The sequence below is a fragment of the Stegostoma tigrinum genome, chromosome 11 (genome assembly GCF_030684315.1).
Source record: "Stegostoma tigrinum isolate sSteTig4 chromosome 11, sSteTig4.hap1, whole genome shotgun sequence".
NCBI classification, from domain to species: Eukaryota; Metazoa; Chordata; class Chondrichthyes; order Orectolobiformes; family Stegostomatidae; genus Stegostoma; species Stegostoma tigrinum.
The window spans coordinates 81,850,756-81,872,941 of NC_081364.1; the positions used below are offsets into that span (position 1 = coordinate 81,850,756).

The following is a 22,186-nucleotide window of genomic DNA, read 5'->3' on the forward strand; positions in this document are numbered from 1 at the left end:
CTATCCGCCTCCCTGTCTCCCTATTTATTTCAGAATCCCTTTCCTCTCACCCATTTTTGAATAAGGGTCCCGACCTGAAACGTCAAAATTTCCTGCTCCCCTGAATCTGCTTGGCCTGCTGTGTTCATCCAGCTTCACACCGTGTTATCTCGGATGCTTGGAGACTGCTTTGTGGAGCACCTACACTACCCACTCACCGACCAACCCCCACGCCCTCTTCCCACCTACACGAACCTCACCTCTACTAGTCTCATTCCTGCCTCCTCGACCTGTCCGTCTTCCCTCCCACTACTCGCCCCTCCCTCCTCACTGACCAACCCCCGTCAAATCTCCCTACCTGCCTCACCTTTACTGGCTTTATCCCCAACTCCTTGACCTGTCCATCCTCTCTCCACCTATCTGCTCCACTATCTACCTTCTGTCACTGCCTCCCCCTCTCTCTATTTCAGAGCTCTGTTCTCCTACTTCTTTTCTGAAGGAGGGTTCAGACCTGAAACATCAGCTTTCCTGCTCCTCTGATGCTGCCTGGCCTGCTGTGTTCATCCAACTCCACAGCTTGTTATCTCAGCCTTCAGCATCAGCAGTTCCTTTTGCCCCCGTCACCATTCATGACTGGTTGTAGCAGGATAGTTGCAATCCTTCCACTCTGTCTGTAATGCGTTAGTTCTGCTGTTTGTAATGCAAGCAGTTGAATGCAGTAGCAATAATGGGTTGGCATCAGTTTCAGGTACGCATGGTTCTGACCCCGGCATGTTTGCCTGCACTCGTCACTGAACCATTGATCAGCTTCATGGGAATCATAGACTGAGGGATTATCCGGGACAAAGAGTCACAGATTCTGGTGGAATACAATTCTGCTTCTGCTGCTGCTGCTGTGGTTTCCATCACGACATGGATGCCCATTTTTGAGCTGCAATAAGTGCAATGTAATGTTCCCCAGTTCAGACTGAGTCCCCATTGCCCTTGTACGCAGTGACCTACTCTATTTTCTGATGTGGTAACACTTACATTTTAATATTCTCATTCTACTGACAGTCTCTCCATGGTGTCACATCTCCAACTTGTCACATTGCTCAAAACCCTTTAACATATTCATCTGAACCTTTTCCTTTCCAGTAAGGACATCTTTGGGTGGCACAGTGGCTCAGTGGTTAACACTGCTGCCTCACAGCCCCTGTGATGTCGGCTCAATTCTACCCTCAGATGACTGTGTGGAGTTTGCATGTTCTCCCGTGTTTGTGTGGGTTTCCTCCAGGTGGTCCACTTTCCACCCACAGACCTAAGCTGTGCAGGCTCAGTGAATTGCCCATGCTAAAGTGCCCATTGTGTGGATTAGGTGAGTAATAGGGGGCTGGATCTGGATGGCATGCTGTGAGGGTCGGTGTGGATTTGTTAGGCTGGAGGGCTTGTTTCCACACTGTAGGAAGGTTTTTAAAGTGAATGTTTCTCACCCTGACCATGATTAAGAGCTCTGTACTGTCAGTGAGGCTAGAGTTGTGTAGTTTCAGAACCAAGTAATTTTTTCACCTTGCACTGTCACTCACTTCTCAGTGTTTGGTGATCCATGTTGGACAGGGTGTTTGAGCAACTTTGACACACGTTTTTGGGATTTATTCAAAAACACAAATTGCTGAAGAAACTCAGCAGGTCTGGCAGCGTCTGTAGAGTGAAAGCAAAGTTCAGCTGTTGGACCCAGTGATGCCTTTTCAAAGCTTCCAGTTCTGCAGCAATTTTTCATTTTTCAGATTTCCAGCATGCACGGTTCTTTGTTTTGTTGAAAATTCAGTCAGTGCCGATTCATTTCTGGAGAAATTCAGCAGGTCGAGATGCATCTGTGGAGACAGAGAAACAGGGTTCAGGCTTTAAGTCCAGCAAGACCCTTCTTCAGAACTGAACAGGTTCGGGAAATGGCCTTTTTAATACCTTACGAGAGGTGGAGGAGGGCTAACAGAAAACAGAGGGTGTTGGGGTGCGGTGCAAAATACAAATCGGCTTTTAATTGTGTTGAAAGAGAAGCAGATGTACAATGGGAGGAAATAAAGTTATGAATGGGGGAGATGGGTTCCCTCAACTGAATGCAATGTTAACAAGACACAAACAAGACAAGGTCACATCGTCTGTGCCATATTGTGTTCATCATATCTTCATTAATAACCCTGAGTGTGTTGAGCATATGTGAACAATCTTATATGTCTCCACACATACGCTGATTAAACAGTGTATATAAAATCATTTCTCCTCCGTTCCGTTGCAACCTATCGTGTTTTGTTCACCTTGTCAGTCACCATTCCTTCAGCCAAATTTATTCTGTCTCTTTCTCTGCATTTTATTTTATTCCATCTTAGAAGAAGAAATTGCCTACTGGGCTATATCAAGTTCATCCTGTCCAGGCTGCACAGCCACTGTCCCCTCTTCCTTACTGTTTCTTAATCAATCACATAGATATTGTCTCTGACCCTTTACTCCCAATAAGCAAAGCTATTGGAAATGTAATGTTTACTTTTGGGCTCAGGCTAAAAAAAATTGGTCAGGAAAGGCTGTATAAACTGCAAAAAAATTGTTTGCAACTTTAGAAGCAAATTATTGAAAATATTGTGTTAAAGATAAAATGTTGCCTTATTAGGGCAGTGAGAGGAAAGTTCAGTGAAACCCACATTTCCTGTCTTTCTCCAGGTTGTTGTGGCCAGAGACAGTGTTTAGATTGGCAGTTGTTGTGATGGAGGAGATTTCGGTGAAATAACAACCTCTCATTTGGCTCTCAGGAAAATGGTTACATACGTCATCACATGTGGATAACACGGCAGAATCATCGAGCCTGTGCAGAGAAAGTATCAACTTTCTCCTCTGTCTCTATCATTGTGAGAGGAATTGGAGATGGGCATTGAGTCCAATAGCAGGCAATGTCACCCAAACCAGGTAGTGTTGTTACATTAAAAGTGTCAGAGTGGAAGGGGTTAATGGGAGCTGTTTGTTCAGTGACTTGAATTAATGTCAGTCTCCATGGATACTAACTGTGTCACTGGAGGGTTTCCCTCTTCTATTAATAAGGGGTTTCTCCCAATGCGTTATCCCACAGTATCTGTGGCTGTGTCATCCTCAACACAATTGGGATCAGCAGCTCCAGAGATGTGGAGAGATCAGAATCTGTGACCAGCAGATTGGGATGTTCCAAATTATGGACCAGAATCTCAGAACCACAGCCGGGAATGTGACAATAATGTGCCAGCATCTGAGAGGAATAGATTGGAATGTTCCAACAATGGACAGGGGTTTATCCTCTGGCCTTTACTATCTTTCTATCAATTGGGCACCATTAACATTGTGGATAGAAGCTGTACTGATGGTTATTCAAGCGGGTTACTATCCCATCCTCGCTATTGTTGGTGTTCCCGGTAAGTCTCTCTATCTCTGTCCATTCATTTATTCTGTAAGCCTTTGTGACCAGCGACTCAATTTCTGAGCTCTGTAGTTGGCAAAGAAGGAAACTATTGTATTCACTTTCAATTACAAACTCAATTCTTATTCGAGGGTTTTTTTCACCTTCACTTACAAACCCCCAAGGAAGAATAAAAGTGTTCATAACCACCGTTGGCCCATTTTGTCCTGAGCTGATTTATATCACAGTATTCCCTTTATCACCAATAATATTCCCAGTCTTCACTTCTGCCTCAGTGCTGTTTATGATTAAATCATAATCTGCTCCTTTCCAGTCGCATTTCTCTTCTGGCCACACTTGCAGTTACTAAAATTTTGATTGTGTACTTATTCTTATCTCTCCCTCGACCTATGCCAGTTGTAAAGTGTGGAGCGAGTTTGATTCTAAAATGAGGTGGTCACAGCTTTGTGTCAGTGGTTTCAGCATAACCCGTCGATGGCCATCAAATGACAGTTTCATTGAACTGTTTAGATTCTAGAACTTTCCAAGTAGCAGTGGTGCCATGTCCATCATCTCCTAAGTGCAGTGCTCTGATGTGTTCACTTGTTGACAGAGGCCGTCTCTCTTCACCCCAACCCCCACTGACCCATTGCTGAGTGAATACATTAATTCTGTCTCCACAGAATAAGATATAGGAAATCTTCCAGAAATTCTACAGGACAGTGACTGTGAAAATGAGAAACTGTGGGAGATTAGAATTAATAAAGAGGAATTGCTCAAAACTAATTGAACTGAAGTTTGGTACTTTGCTCTGGTATGTCCCAGAGAATACATGGAGGTGGGAATAAAGCTTGTGAAAGAGTTACAGGGTCAGACAGCTCTTCAGTCCAACCAGTCCATGTCAAACATAATCCCAAACTATCCTAGTCCCATCTGCCTGGGCTTGGCCCATATCTCTCCGACTGTTTCCTGTTCATGAACTTGTCCAAATGTCATTTAAAACTTGTAACTACGAGAAAGAATTATTGATTACCATTCAAAATTCTTCAGATTCTGGAATTGCCAGTTGGAAGTAACTGTTGTAACGCACATAAAAAAAACTGGACTGAGAGGGAAATCAAAATAAAAATACATTTTGGACAGCTTGATATCTGTTATGAGGAAAATATGGAACCTTTTTTGAGGGCTTTAAAAACTAGACACTTGGGAAATCATGATATGACTTGGCAGAGTCAACTTAGATTCAGGAAATGGAAGTTATCTTTGGTAAACCTGTGCAGTTTATGTTAATTGAAACATCCAAAAATTTCAGATGTGTGTCCAAATTATCCCCGGAAATGTCTTCCATTGCTACTCCACCATCTTCCCTAAGATTCTATTCCTATTAACTCTAGCCAGTTCCTTCCTCATGATGTTTTTTTTAGTTTCATTACTCAATTGTCATCATGTCACATCCAAATGCACACAATACATTTAAACTGAAAGAGGGAGCTTTGAGAGATAAAACATGGAGAAAGATTGGAGTATTCATTCACTTTATTTATGTCATGTATGTATGAGATAGCGAGAAAGAGAGAGAGAGAATATGGGTGATGAGATGTAAAAATAGAGAAAACTAGATTATCGACTGAAGTTGATGTACTTTCCTATTTGTTTTGGCAATTCCTGTGTGTTGTGATCCTTTGTCCACTGCATGTACGACTGAGTAATATGTATATAATAGTTGAAGCATCCACACATGAGAACCAGTGGGAGTGGTGTATTTGAATTTACAGAATACTTTTGATATGGTTGCACAGAGGTGAGTGAATAAAATTAGAGTTGAGAGGTAAGGTGGAACATACTACATGGATTGAGAATTGTTTAGTTGAGACATTACAGAGAATGGAGCCCTTTTCCAGGCTGAATGCTGCTACATTTGGGGTATCACATGAATCAGTGTTTGGACCACAGTAATTTTAAAGGCATACAAACAATTTGAATGTGGCCAGCAACAGCATACATCTCATTTTGTAATGATTAGATGATGTGAGGTTGGGATGTGTTGTGGTCATGAAAGGGCCTGTATGTCCTTGATCATAGGTCACCAAAATTAGTACATGCAGGGGTATCAGTCATGTGGGAAGTAAATGGTATGTTGTCCTTCATTGTAAGATGATTCATGTACATGAATAGAACCATATGTCTGCACATGTACAGCCTTGATGAAAGAGTATTTATGGGCACTGTGCACAGGCTTGATCTCTTTTGTAATGAAAGAACTCCTTGCCACAGACACGGTACAAATGGTCATCACCAGTCTAATCCCTGAGATGATGGTACCATGAGGAGCGAGTGAAGAAAGTGAGTGTTTAATATGTTGTGCTGTGAGAGAATCAGAGATTACTGCATTAAAACTACAAAGTTGGTGATGAACTCTTATATCCACAAAAGAAATTGATAGGGTGAGAAATCCCATACGTGACCCATGTAAATACATGTGGATTTTACATGTAAAATGACATAGAGCCCCACAGTGATTCAGAGAGAAGCGCAGGCTCTGAATGAACTCTCCCCACATTAATCTGTGACCCTACACTGAACGCCATGTTGTTCACAATCCTGACAGCAGCCATAATACCCTCTTTGTGACATTACCCAGACCAACCAGATTCTGATCTCCATAGAGAATGCAAGCATGTCTTTTCAGAGGATGCCACTTGTGATTTTGCACAAAGCATTAGGCTTCCCACCACACAACTGTAAAGCTGCATTAAAGTACTGCATGTGTACCATGAACAATGGAGGCACGTTGAACAGCGTGAAGCACACTATCTGTACAGCCTAGCTCCATTTGCTTGTCATGTTACCTCAGTCTGTTTTCATGTAAGTGACTGTAGGGTCTCAATGGCCTTCTCCTTTCAATATGTAGGGGCTCAAGGGGCTGTAGAGCAGGGCCAAATGCTGAATTGATCCACCCTGGGTTCCTAAGGAACAGTTGGATGTGTGAACTCATGTGACATTGCTGTAACTGTGAGAGATTATTTTATTTTGGTTTCTTTTAAGAGAAGGATTGAACGAGAGGCACAAAGCTGTCCAGTTAAGACCATTGAGTAAACAGTCTTGAGAGGCCTTGGGTTTTTGTTTTAATGCAGCCTGAATGAGTGTGACGAGCTCGCACGGATCAGAATTTCTGAGTTTTGCTTTTCAGTTGCATCAGAAGCTACTGGTGTCTCAATGGAGTTGGAAGCTTCAGTGAATGTCTCCTGGCTGCAGAATTTTCTTTGGATGATTGGTTCCTCATCCTGAATTGGAGAACTGCATGTGAGAACCTGTGAATGAATTTTATTTCTTACCAAAGTGTCTGTTTATGGGCTGTTACTATGCTGGAACAGCTAATTAGTAATATTTGCTGTAGCTATTATACTATTAGGTTATCCACCAGAGCGAGGTTATTCTAAATTCCTCTTTTTTGGTTCTACTTTGACTACAGTGTTTAAATAAATCATGTTTTGTTTAACATCTGTCAACTATTTCATTAACGTATCTCTGAATAAATGTCAACAGAAATGCACCACAGGCCTCTGGGGAAGAGATTTCCCACTCCAAATGCCCTTTTAGAATTTCTTCTCGTCCACCTGATGGAATCAGAAAGTCACACAACGCAGAAACTGATTATTTTCCCCCACTGACTTGATATGTAATCTGATCTATTCCCAATTGCAAATATTTGGTCCATATCCCCCTCAACTTTTCCTATTCATGTACCAATCCAGATACTTTTTTAGCTGTGTAATTGCACACACCTTCACCACTTCTGACAGCACTTTCTGATCACACATCTCTCTCTGCGTGAAAACTTTGCCCTAAGTTCCCTTCTAGGTCGTTCCCCTTTCACATTCAACCTTAGCACTTTAATTTTGGCCTCCCCTCTCCTGGGAAACAGACCTTGGTTATTCAGACTATTCATGTCCCTCATGATCTTATAAACATCTGTCATGTCACCCTTCAGCCTCCAGCACTCCAGGGGAAAACACTTCAAACTGTTCAGCCTCTCCTGACAGTTCAAACCCTCCTGTCCTTGAACATCCTTGTAAATCTGTTTTTTCTGTGCCTCTCAAGGTTAACAATATCCTTCCTTTAGCAGAGCCAACCGATATGTGCACAGTATTCTTAAAGTGGCCTCATCAATGTCCTGTACAGGAGCAACATGCCATCCCAACCCCTATACCCAATGCTCTGACTGATTAGGGCAGTCATGACAAATGTGTCCTTCCCTACCCTGTCTCACATGCTACTCCACATTCAAGGAACTATGTGTGTGCACTAAAGGTCTCTTTATTCAGCAACAGTCCCCAGGGCCCCAGCATTGACTGTATAATGATAGAAAGCAGTGAACTCAGAGCTGATACTTGCGGCACACCGCTGGTCACTGGTCTCCAGTCTGTAAAACAATCCTCTGCATTCAAGCCAATTTTGAATTCAATTGGCTAGCTACTCGTCTGGATCCCACGTGAGCCACCATTACTAATCTGTTTACAATTCCGAACGTTACCGAACACCTTCCTGAAGCCCATATAGAAAATGTCTACCACACAGCCTTCATCAACCTTCTTTATCACCTCTTCAAAATAATCAAGTTAGTGAGACACGATTTTCACTGCACAAAGCCATGCTTACTATCCCTAATCAATACTTACTTTTCCAACTGCTTGTAAACCCTATCCCTCAGAATCCCCTCCAACAACTTACCCAGCACTCATGTCAGCCTCTCTGGTCTATGGTTCCCTGGCTTGGCTGGTCACTGTTTCCTTTTCCAGTCCCACTCCTCCACTGGTCACAGCAAATTTTATCTGTAACCAGGTTGGTGATGTGGCCGATGATATAGGGCTCAGACTGCGTCAGGGTCGGTGTAAGGAGCAAGTCAGGCAGTTTTCTTTAATCTGCGAAAACAACATATTTATGATCAAAACAAATTTACTCAAACTATGATGGAATGAAGAATGACATATGCAGTTCACACACACACACACACACACACACACACACACACACACACACGTATATTTGATGACAAGCTGAAATATTAATTTGAAAGAACTTTGTCCATGTAACAGTTGAACTCATGATAAAAGGAAGAATGTGAGAGATTGTCCCAACTATTATTCTGCTTTCAAAATTTATTCTGCTCGCACAGGTTGTTGGCAATGGGATTATTTCCTGGAACTGTTAGATTTGGCTGAATTCCCTTTGCTACAGGCAGTGGGAGATTCCAATTAATCCTCATCATGAGTCCTCCATGAGTGGTAAAGATGATTGGTGCATTTTCAGCTCTCATACATTGATGTGATGAGGAACAAGGAAATAGAGAGGGAGCGATAGGCTGTTGCTTTTCAGGCAGGTTACTTTTTCCCCTCTGAGTTGAATCGCACAATAACGCTAGCCAACCCCCAAACTGGAACGTGTGAGGTCTCCTTGAACATTGTCTCCATTATATGCTTACATCACATTCCCTGCTCCATGTAGTTGTATCATTGCTGCTGTAATACACAGAGCAACATATGATCGCACTCGTTATAAAGGTATGTTTATATGTGCCTGCATAATTTAAAAATATCATGTTTAATATATGTTTAATACATATATAATTTGTGTTAACAAGAATGTGTCTTATTCCGAAAGAAATACAAAAATTACTGGGAAAGCTCAGCAGCCTGGCGGCATCCATGAAGAGAAATGAGAATTAATGTTTTGGGTTCAGTGGTCCTTCCTCAGAACCTGTTTTATTTTTAAAATTATTTCCCCAGTTTTATTCTCCCGTACAAGAGGAAATATCAGTCAGGTCTTCACCATTTACACTCACCTCAAGTTCTTGCATAGTCAAGAGCATTTCTCGTTGTCAGGCCTAAACTGTTAATCCTCCAGAAACTGAATGTCTTCATCACAGGACGGTATATACAAGTTAGCCAGGAAGGAGCTGAAGAAAAGGCTTAGGAGAGCTATGATGGGGCATGAGAAACGTTTGGTGGATAGCATCAAGGAAAACCCCAAGGCTTTTTTACACGTATGTGCAGAACAAGAGAATGAACAGAGAAAGGGTAGGGCCAATCAAGAATTGTAAAGGGAATTTGTGCACAGATCCTAAAGAGATAGGAGGGGTCCTTAATGAATACTTTTCTTCAGTATTCACACCTGAGAGGGACCTCGTTGTAGAGGAGGACGTTGTGAAATAGGTAGGCTAGAGGGGGTGGATGTTAGTAAAGAAGATGTACTACGAATTCTGAGGAAGTTGAAGGTAGATACGTCATCCAGCCCTGATGGGATTTATCCAAGGATTCTGTGGGAAGTGAAGGACAAGATCGCAGGGCCTGTGGCGATGATCTTTTCATCCTCACTCTCCACGGTTATATTGCTGGAAGATTGGAAAGAGGCAAACATCATTCCTTTGTTCAAAAAAGGCAACAGGAATAACCCCAGAAATTATAGAACGCTCAGTCTTACTTCAGTGCTGGGCAAATTATTGGAAAGGGCTCTGAGAGATAGAATTTATGATCACTTGGACAGGCACAGTTTGATTCGTGATGTGCAGCATGGATTTGTAATGGTTAGATCATTCCTCACAAACCTTACTGAATTCTTTGAAGAGGTGACCAAACACGTGGATGAAGGTGGAGCAGTGGATGTGGTATATGCGGATTTGACCCAGGCCTTTGATAAGGTTCCCCAGGGTAGGCTCATGCAGAAGGTAAGGAGACATGGGATATGGGGAAATGTGGCAGATTGGCTGACCCTTCTAGGACAAACGGTGGTAGTGGACGGGAAATATTCAACATGGTGCTCTGTTATGAGTGGTGTACCACAAGGATCTGTTCAGGGTCCTCTTCTATTTGTGATTTTTGTAAATGATTTGGATGAACGAGTGGAATGATGGATTAGTAAGTTTGTGGATGATATAAAGGTGGGTAACTGTGGACTGTGTGGACGGCTGCTCTAGGTTACAAAGGGACATTGATAGAATGCAGAGTTGGGCTGAGAAGTGGTAAATGGAGTTTAACCCTAAAACGTGTGAGGTGATTCATTTCTGAAGGACAAACTTGAAAGCAGAATACAGGGTTAATGGAAAGATTCTTGGCAGTGCAGACGAGCAGAGGTTCATGCTCAAAGTTCCCTGAAAGCAGGTGGATAGAGTTGTTAAGAAGGCTTATGGTATTTTAGCTTTCATTAATAGAGGGATTGAGTTCAAGAGCCGTGAAGTTATGCTCGAGCTGTACCAAAGCTTGGTTCAGCCACATCTGGAGTATTGTGTTCAATTCTGATCACCTCATTACAGGAAAGATCTGGAAGCATTGTAAAAGGTGCAGAGGAAATTTTCCAGGATGTTGCCTGGAATGGAGGGAAGCTCTTCTGAGGAAAGGTTGAGAGATCTAGGGCTTTCCTCTCTAGAATGACAAAGGATGAGAGGTGACTTGATAGAAGTGTACAAAACGATCGGAGGTATAGATAGAGTGGAGAGCCAGAGACTTTTCCTGGGGTGGAGGTAGCTTTAATGAGGGGACAAATTTTTAATGTGAGTGGAAGTAGATATAGTGGAGACGTCAGAGGTAGGTTCTTTACTCAGAGAGTGGTAGAGGTGTGGAATGCATTGCCGGAGAGGGTAGTGGAGTCAGCCTCATTAGGGACATTTAAGTGGCGATGAGGCATGTAACAATGTGATAGTATAAGGTAGAGGTGGAGGTTAGATAGACCTTAGGTTTAGGGTAAAGGTCTGGCACAACATTGTGGGCCTAAGACCCGGAACTGTGCTGTACTGTTCTGTTCTATATAGAGACCCATCTTTGAAAAGTTTCAAAGGCCATCGTTTTTTTTTTATTAGTTTAGGGCATGATACCTACAGACAGTGCATTGGGTAGAATCTCAGCAATGTCCTGTAGAAATGCAGGGAAATATGCCTAAGATCATACCCAGCACCCTTTGCAGGAAACAGCACCATTCCATTTCCTTTCCAAATCACTTGTGACATCTTCAGATTAACTTTATCTGATTTATGTACCAGGACCCACAACTCCCTCTTTCACACGCAAGCTCTGTGTTCTCCCTCCAGTTAAATAATTTACCGCCGTTTTACCCTTTCCCCAAAACACAAACTTCCCATAACCCACACTGTACTGTTTTATTTGCAATGCTGAAAGTTTGCTCATTATCATCCCCTGTCTACAGCCCGTTATAGATGCTCCGCCTCCACTTGACATCTTATTGAATGACTGTCCTGGTGTACTAGCAAATTGAGCTCCAATCTTGTCAGACCTTCGTCCAAATCGTTAACCTAGATTGTGAACTGGTGATGACCTCACACATCCCCGAGGAATTCCAGTCATTGCAGCTTTCCAAACTGAAAATAAATAATTATCTCTACTCTGCATTTCCTGTTAGCAAACCAGGGCTCGCTGTGTAGCAGCCGAGAAAGGTTGCAGGGCCTCTACTGCAGTGTTTAACTGGTAGACGAGGTGTATTTGAGCTCAGCAACACACCATTAGGGCTATTTGTTGTCGGATCATCATGTAGAGGTTGTGCTGTCAATGATTCCGATTCTTGAGTGTTTAAAGAACAAGCACAGAACATAGACTGACATTTGAGTAGAATGCTACACGGTCAAGAATGCTGTCTTTCAGATGCAGCAATAAATCTTGTCTGCACTCTCAGTCAGGTGCTCAATTTTCCCCGGACACATATTGAGGAAGAGGGAAGATTTCCTATCAGTTTGGTTAACATTCGCCCCTTTACAAACACCACAAATACAGATAATCTTAATAATTAATTTCATTTCTGGCTGTAGGTGCTGTGTGAAAAATTTGCCACAATAAAATAGAACAAAGTCTTTGATGAGTGACCTTACAGACGTTTGCAAAGTCATAAGGGGCACAGATGTAAACAGCCAAAGTCTTTTCCCCGGGATGGGGGAGTCCAAAACGAGGGGGCCCAGCTTTAAGAGGAGAGAGGGGAAATCTTTAAAAGGGACTTATGGGGCAACATTTTCATGCAGAGGGTGGTGTGTTTATGGCATGAACTGCCAGAGGAAGTGGTGGAGGCTTTTACAATTACAACATTTAAAATTATCAGGATGGGTATATGTTTTGGAACAGTTTAAAGATGTATGAACCAAATGCTGCCAAAGGGGCCTGGATTTCTTTGGGATATCTGTACGGCATGGACGAGTTGGACCAAACAGTCTGTTTGGATGCTGTATATCTCGATGTCTCTCTGAATCCATGTTTGAGTGCTCCATTTGTGTAGCTCCTGAGAGGGAAAGAATGATCCCCTAGCTCATTATAACTTCCTTTCCCCCTGCAACAGCTTTGAGGGCTGGAGTGAGAGAACAACACACAGGATAGGAACTGCAGTTGGCCGTTCAGACCCTCGAGCCTGCTGCTCAATTTAGAAAGCTCATGGCTGATCTGTTTGTGGCTGAACACCTCTTTCCTGTTTACTCCCAATAATAGACCCTCTTGTCCATTAAATGTCGGTTGAGCTCTGCCTTGAATATCTTCACTAACCCAGTCTTCACTGTTCCCCGAGGATGAGAACACCACAGACAACACAATATTAAAGAGAAAGATAAATTCTTATCTCAATCTTAATCGGGAGAACCCTTAAAGTGGGTTACATCACAGCAAGTTACCTCCTCTTTAAAGAGCAGAACACTTGGGAGCAGATGTAGGCCATTCATCCCCTCAAACCTATTCCATATTCCAATTGACTCTGTTCAGTAAAGTGTTTATCAATCTCAGCCATCACTGTTCTCTTGGGAAAACATTTCCGATACCTTCAGACCAGACAGCATAAGACGTTGGAGCAGAATTAGCCATATGGCCATCAAGTTTGCACTGCTGTTTGATTATGCTTGACAGGTTTCTCAAAAAAATAGTTATCTCGCCTTCTCACCATAACCCTTCATCTGCTTATTAATTGAAGGGCATCTGTCTCTCTCTTAAAGACCTGGCTGTGTGTGTGTGTGTGTGTGTGTGTGTGTGTGTGTGTGTGTGTGTGTGTGTGTGTGTGTGTGTTTCTGCTTTATGGCAGGAGACAGGGTGTTCATGGAGGATTGTCCTTCATACTGGAAGCCTGTGATTAGCGGTGATCCACAGGGATTGGTGTTGGATTTGCATGTGTTTTTCATTTAAATAAATGATTTAGATGAAAATTATAGAAGGTATGGTTAGCAAGTTTATGGATGACAGTGAGACTATTTGAGCCGTAGACAGGGAAGGTTATCCAAGATTACAAAGAGATCCTGATCATGTGGATGAATGAATCATAAAAATGTACAGTATGGGAACAAATCATTTGGCCCAACATGTCCATGCTGACCAGATATCTGAAATTAATCTTGTCCCATTTCCCAGTGTTTGGCCTATATTCCTCTGAACCCTTCCAATGTATATAACCATCCACGTACCTTTAAAATGGTGTTTTCACAAGCCTCCAGCATGTGATCTGGCATTCATTCTTATGTTTCTTAAATCTTTCCCCTTGCAACTTAAACCTGTCCCTTCTAATGTTTGACTCCCCATACTCTGGGAAAAAGACCCTGACTATTCATTCTATCCATGCCCTTCATGATTTTATAAACATATATAAGGTGCACATTTTGCTCCAATCAACACGAATGGCTGTGCTTTCTGTTATCCCGGGCCTGAATTCTGAAATTCAACACTGATACCGCTTCCTTCTCCATCAAGTCACATTTCTGGAAAAAGCATAACCAACTTTTTCAGACATTTTATGAAAAACATCTGTGGGATTTGATTCTAGACCTTTGGGCCCAAAGGTGGAGACATTACCACCACACTGCGATGGCCCCTGAATCTGCAACCTTACTCTCCTGTATATTTGCTCATCAACCTGTTCTGACAGGCTGTGACACACCTCTGCGACTGGCAGGAGTTGGATCCAGAACTTCTGGCCCAGAGCTAGTGACATTGCCACAGGTTCAAGGATGGAAATCGAATCCAGAGCTCTGGCACAGAGGCATTTTATCCATTACACAAGACCTAAGTCATGCCCAGATTTTGAGTCACATTTTGCCTGCCAACTGAGTTTGAGTTTATCAAATTCTGGTTAACTTTACTGAAGTACACAGGGAAGATTTTTCAGTGTTGACCAAATGCAAAGTACTTGCCTCAACTATAGCATGTTGGGTGCATGTGCTGTGCCATTGAGATAAACTAATAACATCTTGAATTGCTTGGCTGTGATTTCCAACCTTAATGGTTATTATCTGAAACCCTCCCTCGACTGACACCTTCTCTCCCTCCTCCTGGACACCACCCCAAGGCGTCTTACTCTCCCTGACCTCTTAATTTCCAACTGCCATTGAGACATCAAACACCTCAACCTCTCCAGCCTCTCACCCACTCCAACCTCTCCCCCACAGAGCATGCAGCCCTTTGCTCCCTCCGCTCCAAGTCTGACCTCGGTATAAAACACACGGACAAGGGAGGTGCAGTTGTAATATGGTGCACTGACCTCTCCATCGCTGACGCCAGGACCAGCTCTCTGAAACCTCATCCTACCATCCCCAGGATCATGACCCCACCCCGACCACCAAAACATCATCCCCAAGACCATCCAAAACCTCATCACTTCAGGTGGCCTGCCACCCACAGTCTCCAACTTCATCGTTCCCCAACCCCACACCACCCGCTTCTATCTCCTTCCCAAAATCCACAAACCTGACTGACCTAGTCGACCAATTGTCTCTGCCTGCTCCAGCCCCACCGAAGTTGTCTCCACCCTTGTAGACTCAACTTTCTCCCCCTTGGTCTGGGAACTCCCTACCAACGTCTGTGACACCACCCACGCCTTCCACTGCCTCCAAAACATCCGAATCCCTGGTCCCCAACACCTCATCTTCAGAATGGATGCCCAATCCCTACATACTTGCAGTCCCCATGCAGACGGCCTGCAGACCCTCTGCTCCGTCATGTCCCGCAGGCCCGACCAGCCCCCCGCCACTGACAACCTTGTCCATTTAGTTGAACTCATCCTCAACCTTAACAACTTCTCCTTCAATTCTCCCACTTCTGACAGACAAAGGGGGTGGCCATGGGTAGCCGCATGGGCCCAAGCTATGCCTGCCTCTTTGTAGGGTACGTGGAACAGTCCCTCTTCTGAAGCTACACTGGCCCCAAACCCCATCTCTTCCTCCGTTACATTGATGACTGTATCGGCGCAGCCTCATGCTCCCACGAAGAACTTGAACAGTTCATCCACTTCACCAACTCCATCCGCTCCAACCTTAAGTTTATCTGGACCATCTCTGACAACTTTCTCTCCATCCAGGACCTCTCTGTTTCCATCTCTGGCAACCACCTGGAAACCAATATCCATTTCAAGCCTACTGACTCCTACAGCTACCTAGAATACACCTCCTCCCACCCACCTTCGTTGCAAAAATGCCATCCCCTATTCCCAATTCCTTCACCTCCGCCGCATCTGCTCCCGAGATGAGGCATTCCACTCCCGTACATCTCAGATATCCTCGTTTTTCAAGGGCTGCAACTTCCCCTCCAAGTGGTCGAAAACCCCGTCGACAGGACCTCCCGTGTTTCCCACAACTCATCCCTCACACCCCCTCCCCGCAATAACAACAAAAACAGAATCCCCCTTCTCCTCACATTCCACACCACGAACATCCAGACCCATTGCATCATCCTCCGGCACTTCCGCCACCTGCCATCAGACCCCGCTACCAAATCTGCTTTCCGGAGGGACCACGCTCCCCATGACTCCCTTGTCCGCTTCACACTCCCCACCAGCCAAACCATCCCTGGCACTTTTCCCTGCAACCGCAGGAAGTGCTACAGATGCCCCCACACCTCCCCACTCACCCCCATCCTAGGCCCCAAGAAGACTTTTCACATCAAGCAGATGTTCACCTGCACATCTGCCAATGTGGTATATGGTATCCCCTGTTCCTGATGGGGCCTCCTCTACGTTGGGAAACCAAGCAGAGGCTCAGAGACCACTTTGTGGAACACCTACGCTCGGTCTGCAACAAACGATAGCACCTCCCAGTCGCAAACCACTTCAACTCCCCCTCCCACTCTTTGGATGACATGTCCATCCTGGGCCTCCTCCAGTGCCACAGTGATGCCACCTGAAGGCTGCAGGAACAGCACCTCATATTTCGCTTGGGAACCCTGCAGCCTAATGGTATCAATGTGGACTTCATAAGCTTCAAAATCTCCCCTCACGCTATTGCATCCCAAAGCCAGCCCAGCTCATCCCTGCCCCCATAACCTGTCTGCCCTTTCTCCCACCTATCAACTACTCCCACCTCAAATCCTAACCCCACCTCATACCTACCGGCCTCATCTCCGTCTCCTTGAACTGTCCTTCTCCTCTCCACCTATCTGATCCTTTATCTATCTTCCATCTGACTTCCCCTCTTGCTCTATTTATTCGAGAATCGCCTTCACCTCTCCCATTTCTGAAGAAGGGCCCAGACCTGAAACATCAGCTTTCCTGCTCTTCTGATGCTGCTTGGCCTGCTGTGTCCATCCAGCTCTAAACCTTATTATCTCCGATTCTCCAGTATTGGCAGTTCCGACTATGTCTGTAAACTGCAATATTAGCGAAATAAATTCTGCGCTATGAAGAATCTCGATTAGACATTACTGAACACCAGACACGACAAAAGAGCATAATTTCCAACCCCAAAAGATCATATTGCAGATCACTATTTCCCACCACTAAGGTGTGACTGCCCTCCCCTAAAACCATTAAATGTTACACAGCAACAAGTTATATTCTAGGATCAAAAACAAAGTTGCTGGAAAAGCTCAGCAGGTCTGGCAGCATCTGTGAAGGAAAAAAAAACAGAGTTAATGTTTGGGGTCCAGTGACCCTTCCTCAGAAGTTATGGCCACTGGGAAAATGTCAGTTTGTCTGCTGAAAATAGGGAGGTTGGTGGGGTAGAGAGTAAACGTGATGCTGGGGCCCAGAGAGAGAGAAAGAAGTTGGACAGACAAAAGAGTTAATAAATATCAGGCTGGAAGGGTGAGTACTTGTTAATAGGGACTGTTCGTGACTAACAACAGGGAGTGTGTAATGGCAGTCTGTGTGGTAACAAGACCTGGTGTGTGCGGTGGGGTCTGGGACATGGGAGAGTTTAGGCCCTAAAATTATTGAACTCAATATTGAGTCTGGAGGGCTGTAGGGTCCCAAGCAGAAAATGAGGTGTTGTTCCTCGCAGCTTGTGTTGGACTTCGCTGGAACACTGCAGCAAGCCAGAGACAGAGGTGTTGGCCAGGGAGCAGGATGGTGCATTAAAGTGGCAGGCAACAGGAAGATCAGGGTCTTTTCTTGGGAGCAAAATGTAGATGTTCTACAAAGCGGTCGCCAAGTCTATGTTTCATTTCCCCAATGTAGAGGAGACCACATTGTGAGCAGCAAATGCAGCAGACTAGATTCTGGGAAGTGCAGGTGAAGTGTTGCTTCACCTGGAAGGTATGTTTGTGCCCTTGGATACTGGAGACGGAGGGAGTAAATGGGCAGGTGTTGCATCTTCATTGGTTCCAGGGGAAGGTGCCCTAGGGCTGTGGGGAAGTTGGGGGTTTGGACCAGGGTGTCGCAGAGGTAACGGCCCTGCAGAAGGCATACAAGTGAGGGGAGGGGAATATGTGTCTGGTGGTGGCATCTCACTGAAAGTGGCAGAAATGGTGTCTGATGATCTTCTGGATGTGGATGCTGTTGGGATGGTCGTTGAGGAGAGGGGGAACCCTATCGCTGTTGTGGGAGGAAGGAGAAGGAGTGAGGGCAGAAGTGTGGGAGATGGGTCGGACCTGGTTGAGGGCCCTGTCCACAAAGGAGCTGAGGAATCCTCGATTGAGGAAGGAGGTAGACATGTTGGAGGCTCCCTTGTTGAAGCTGGCCTCATCTGAACATATCCGACGGAGACGGGGGCCCTGAGAGAATGGGATGGTGTCTTTACAGGAAGTGGGATTGAGGATGTATAGTCCAGGTAGCTGTGGGAGTCTGTCGGTTTGTAATGGACATTAGTGCCCAGTCTATCCCCAGGAATGGAAACAGAAGTGTTAAAGAAGGGAAGGGAAGGGACAGAGGTAGACCAGATGAAAGTGAAGGCAGGGTGGAAATTGGAAGCAAAATATTTGAAGTTTTCTAATTCCAGATGAGAGAGTGAAGCAGTACCGATCATATCATTGATGCATTGGAGAAAGATTAGTGGGTGGAGGCTAGAATAGGACTGGAAAAAGTTCCACATACCCCATGAAGAGGCAGGTATAGCTTTGGCCCATCTGAGTACCCATGGCAACCCCTCTTTCCTGAAGAAAAAGAGTGTCCTCATTTGATCTGCAGTCCATCCCCCATCTGGATCCTCCTGCCCGCACAAGGCAAACCAAGCACAGAGGCTTTGTGAAAATAAAGACCGGAGTTTTTAGGCCTTCTGGAGATGGGAGGGCCTTTCAAAACATGTCAGGGTTGTTGAGGGCTGGGAATGACACTCACTGGGCTGTGGTGGGGCAGATTGTGTTTAATTTGCATAAATGTGAGACATTGCCTTTGGTGAAACAAACAAGGGCAGGGCTTATCCAATTTAAATTAGGGCCTTTGGTAGTGTTGCAGAAAGAGACTCGGCCGTCAGATATAATTCTTCGAAGTTTGAGTCACACATAGACAGTCTGGTTAAGAAGGTGTTCAGTTTGCGACCTGCTATGCTCAGACCTTTGAGTTTGGGAGGTGGGGTGTCATTTTCATGTTGTACTGGATGTAGGTGAGGCATCTTCTGGAGTACTGTGTCCAGTTCTGGTCGCGCTGTTATAGGAAGGATAATATTAATCTGGAGAGGGTTTAGCAGAGATTTACCGGGATGTCGCTGGGAATTGATAGTTTGAGTTATAAGGAGAGGCTGGACAGGCTGGGACTTTTCTCAGTTGTGCATCGGAGATTGAGGATTTTCCTGATTGAGGTTTACAAAGCTTGAGGGGCACAGATAATTTGAAAGTCAGTAATCTTTTCTTGGGGGTGGAGGATTTCAAGATGATGGGGATATTTAAATTTTTGCGGAACAAATATCTTAAAAGACATGAGGAAAAATTATTTTACAGAGAGTTGTTTGTGTATGGAACAAACTTCCAGACAAAATGCTGAATGTGCCGACAGTTACAACATTTAAAAGACATTTAGACAAGTACATGAAGAAGAAATCAGTTTGGATGGTATTGCGAGCAGCTGCCCTCCCAGGCCCACTCCGAATAAATCCCTGATGGTTCCCATCATCTGCCGCTGCCTGTGCAGTGGCGTGTGGAGACCAGCAGAGGGGGGCATTGCATCACATCAAACAGCACAGAGACTGTCAAACCTGTGCCACACAGAAACACACACAAATACACCGATACTTACACAAATAAGGGGAAACTATCAAAATTTATCTGTCTCTGTGGTTTGTCAATATTTCATTCACTCCATCTGGTGTGTGTCAGGATTTCTGTTATTCTGTGGACAGCATTTCATTGTTTGAGTCACTCGATGAGAGTACATCAGTATTTGCTCACTCCAGTGAGTGTGACAGTATTTCAGTTGTTCCATGGGGACTGTGACTCTGTGAGATTTTTAATGCTTGATTATTGATGATGTAAGGACAAGTTGTGTGTGAGTATGTTGTGAGCCCACCCTCCTGCCCACCGAGACCGTGGGGATTCCATTTGTACCGGCTCGATATAAAAGGGAGATGGCACCAGGGGCACGGTTTCTAAGCTGTGCCAGGTGGAAATGGAACTGACAGTGGGGTTAAAGTGAGAATTACCCTTCACCGAATATTGCTCCTTACTCGGTCGGTGGGACGTGTATATTTTGGAATCTCCACATGGGTCGTGCTGGTTCTCTCCAGCTCATTCCAGGGTTCTCCCCATGCGGTGGAGGAAGGTGGGCGAGGGAACTGATGTTGGGTACACCAACTCCCTCCTTGGCCCTTTCTGTCCTATTCCAGGCTGTTTCTCCTGGAATGAGGGAAAGGGAGGGAGGGAATGAAAGTGAATGTTCGTGGCCCTGCTGCTAGTGATGGTGTAGGTGAGGGGGAAATGGTGAGGTGTCCGGATTGAATCAGTCCACAGTGTTGGATCCATGCAGTGTTTTCAGTGTAGGGGAGTAGCGGAGGTGTGTGTGTGTGTGTGTGTGTGTGTGTGTGTGTGTGCGTGAGAGAGAGAGAGAGAGAGAGAGAGAGAGAGAGACAGTGTGTGATGGAGCAGAGAGTATACGGTGATACTTATCCTGACAGAGCGAGAAAAGTTATTATTGCCTGTCCTGGACATTTCTTCAGACTGCAGGTACTGCACTGAGCTGGGTGTGAGCTCAGGCCATGCTGGTGTGGACTCATCTGGGAAGAGAATGGTCCTCCTTTGTACTAGGCCACCAACGAGCACTTCTGTGTCCCTTTCAACAAATCTTGGTGCAATTGCCCCTTATCTGTCAGGCTCGGGGTAAACTGCAGGCTGGCTCCGAACTGAGAAAGGTCAACTGTGTGCCCATTGGCTTTTTAAAGTTGGCACCTGCGCCAGGGGTTAATGGGATACCTGGGCCATCCAGGCGATGGGAACTATTACCAGCCATGATGGTTGGGACAATCAGACTGGCATTGAATAGGAGGAATGGCATGTGCTGGGGTAGGTAGATAATGAGGGGAGTTTGATGAGATAACATCAGAAAACTAGCTCAGCCTCCTGCAGACTGTCCCTCTGTCAGACTCAATTAAAATGTCACTGAGACAAATTATTGTTAGATTCAGCCCAATGAGCCAAAGACTGTGCTCACCACACTCTCAGTCACAAATGCAGAACAAATGTTCATTAAAAACTCTCCATCATATGAAATCACAGCAATATCCTGTTTACACATCTTTCCTGAAAAGCTGACCCATGTTGCAAGATGCGATCAAAATGTCCACATGCCAGCATTCAAAAACTTGTGAACGCATCCTTCCGTGACATAATTTCTCCATCGCCCCCTCTCTGTCTTTTTATCCAATCCATCCCATCTGTACCTGACATTATTTGTGAACAGTTGGATGTCAGTTAATTGAACAAAAGATAAGATCCCGATGGAAGAGGTCTCATTCCAGGGAGAGGGAGACACCGTTTCAAAATCCCCTCAGGCAGTTAAAGGGGTGAGTACATTTTCCCTGTGTTCATGTTTCTTCACAACCGAAAATTGACCACAATTTAGACTAAAAGGCAGAAATTTCCAACCTCTGTTTGTCTTCAAGGAACTGGGATAGAATCCATCAGGAAGGCAGCATCTTCACACTCCGTATCAGGAACTGTAAAGAAGTGGCTTCTGCCTGCTCTCGAGCGATCGAGTGTGTAGGAGTGTTCCAGAAACCATCTGTTCTCATGGATGTGCGTTGGTGTCTTTCGGGAGGGAGAGTTTCTTGTCTTTTATGTTACATTTATTGTTAAAAAAATGAGACATTACTATTTGTTATTTCAACTTCAATTTTTTGTATAAATCAGTGATAAGTTTGAAAATGTCACTGGGCCCGCAATCAAACTGGTAACCTTGCCTCCAGGCTGATGTATAATTCATTTGTTTTCCTTCCTCACAGTTAACGTTGTGACGATCTATGTCCTGCTTTATAAAGATTGTGGGTTGTCTCCATGTGTCAGACGTTACCTGGGGGCCATGGCAGTGGCGGATCTACTGGTCATTATCCTCGACCTGATATTGAGACACATTCCCATTGTTTATCCGGAACAGTTTTATTTCCTGCGGTACATCCCCGTGTGTAATATCCACGCCGTCCTGCTTTATGCAGCC

At 44.7% G+C, this 22,186-nt stretch overlaps 1 long non-coding RNA gene across 1 annotated transcript; it reads right to left on the minus strand.

The window, feature by feature from the left end:
• Positions 1–1,748: 1,748 nt before the first annotated feature.
• LOC132210236 (uncharacterized) lies at positions 1,749–21,721 on the minus strand. The gene is made up of 3 exons (XR_009446466.1): positions 21,619–21,721; positions 8,108–8,298; positions 1,749–1,832 (listed from the first exon to the last, which is right to left on the minus strand). It is a non-coding gene; the product is annotated as an uncharacterized LOC132210236 (long non-coding RNA).
• Between the last annotated feature and the right edge of the window lie 465 nt (positions 21,722–22,186).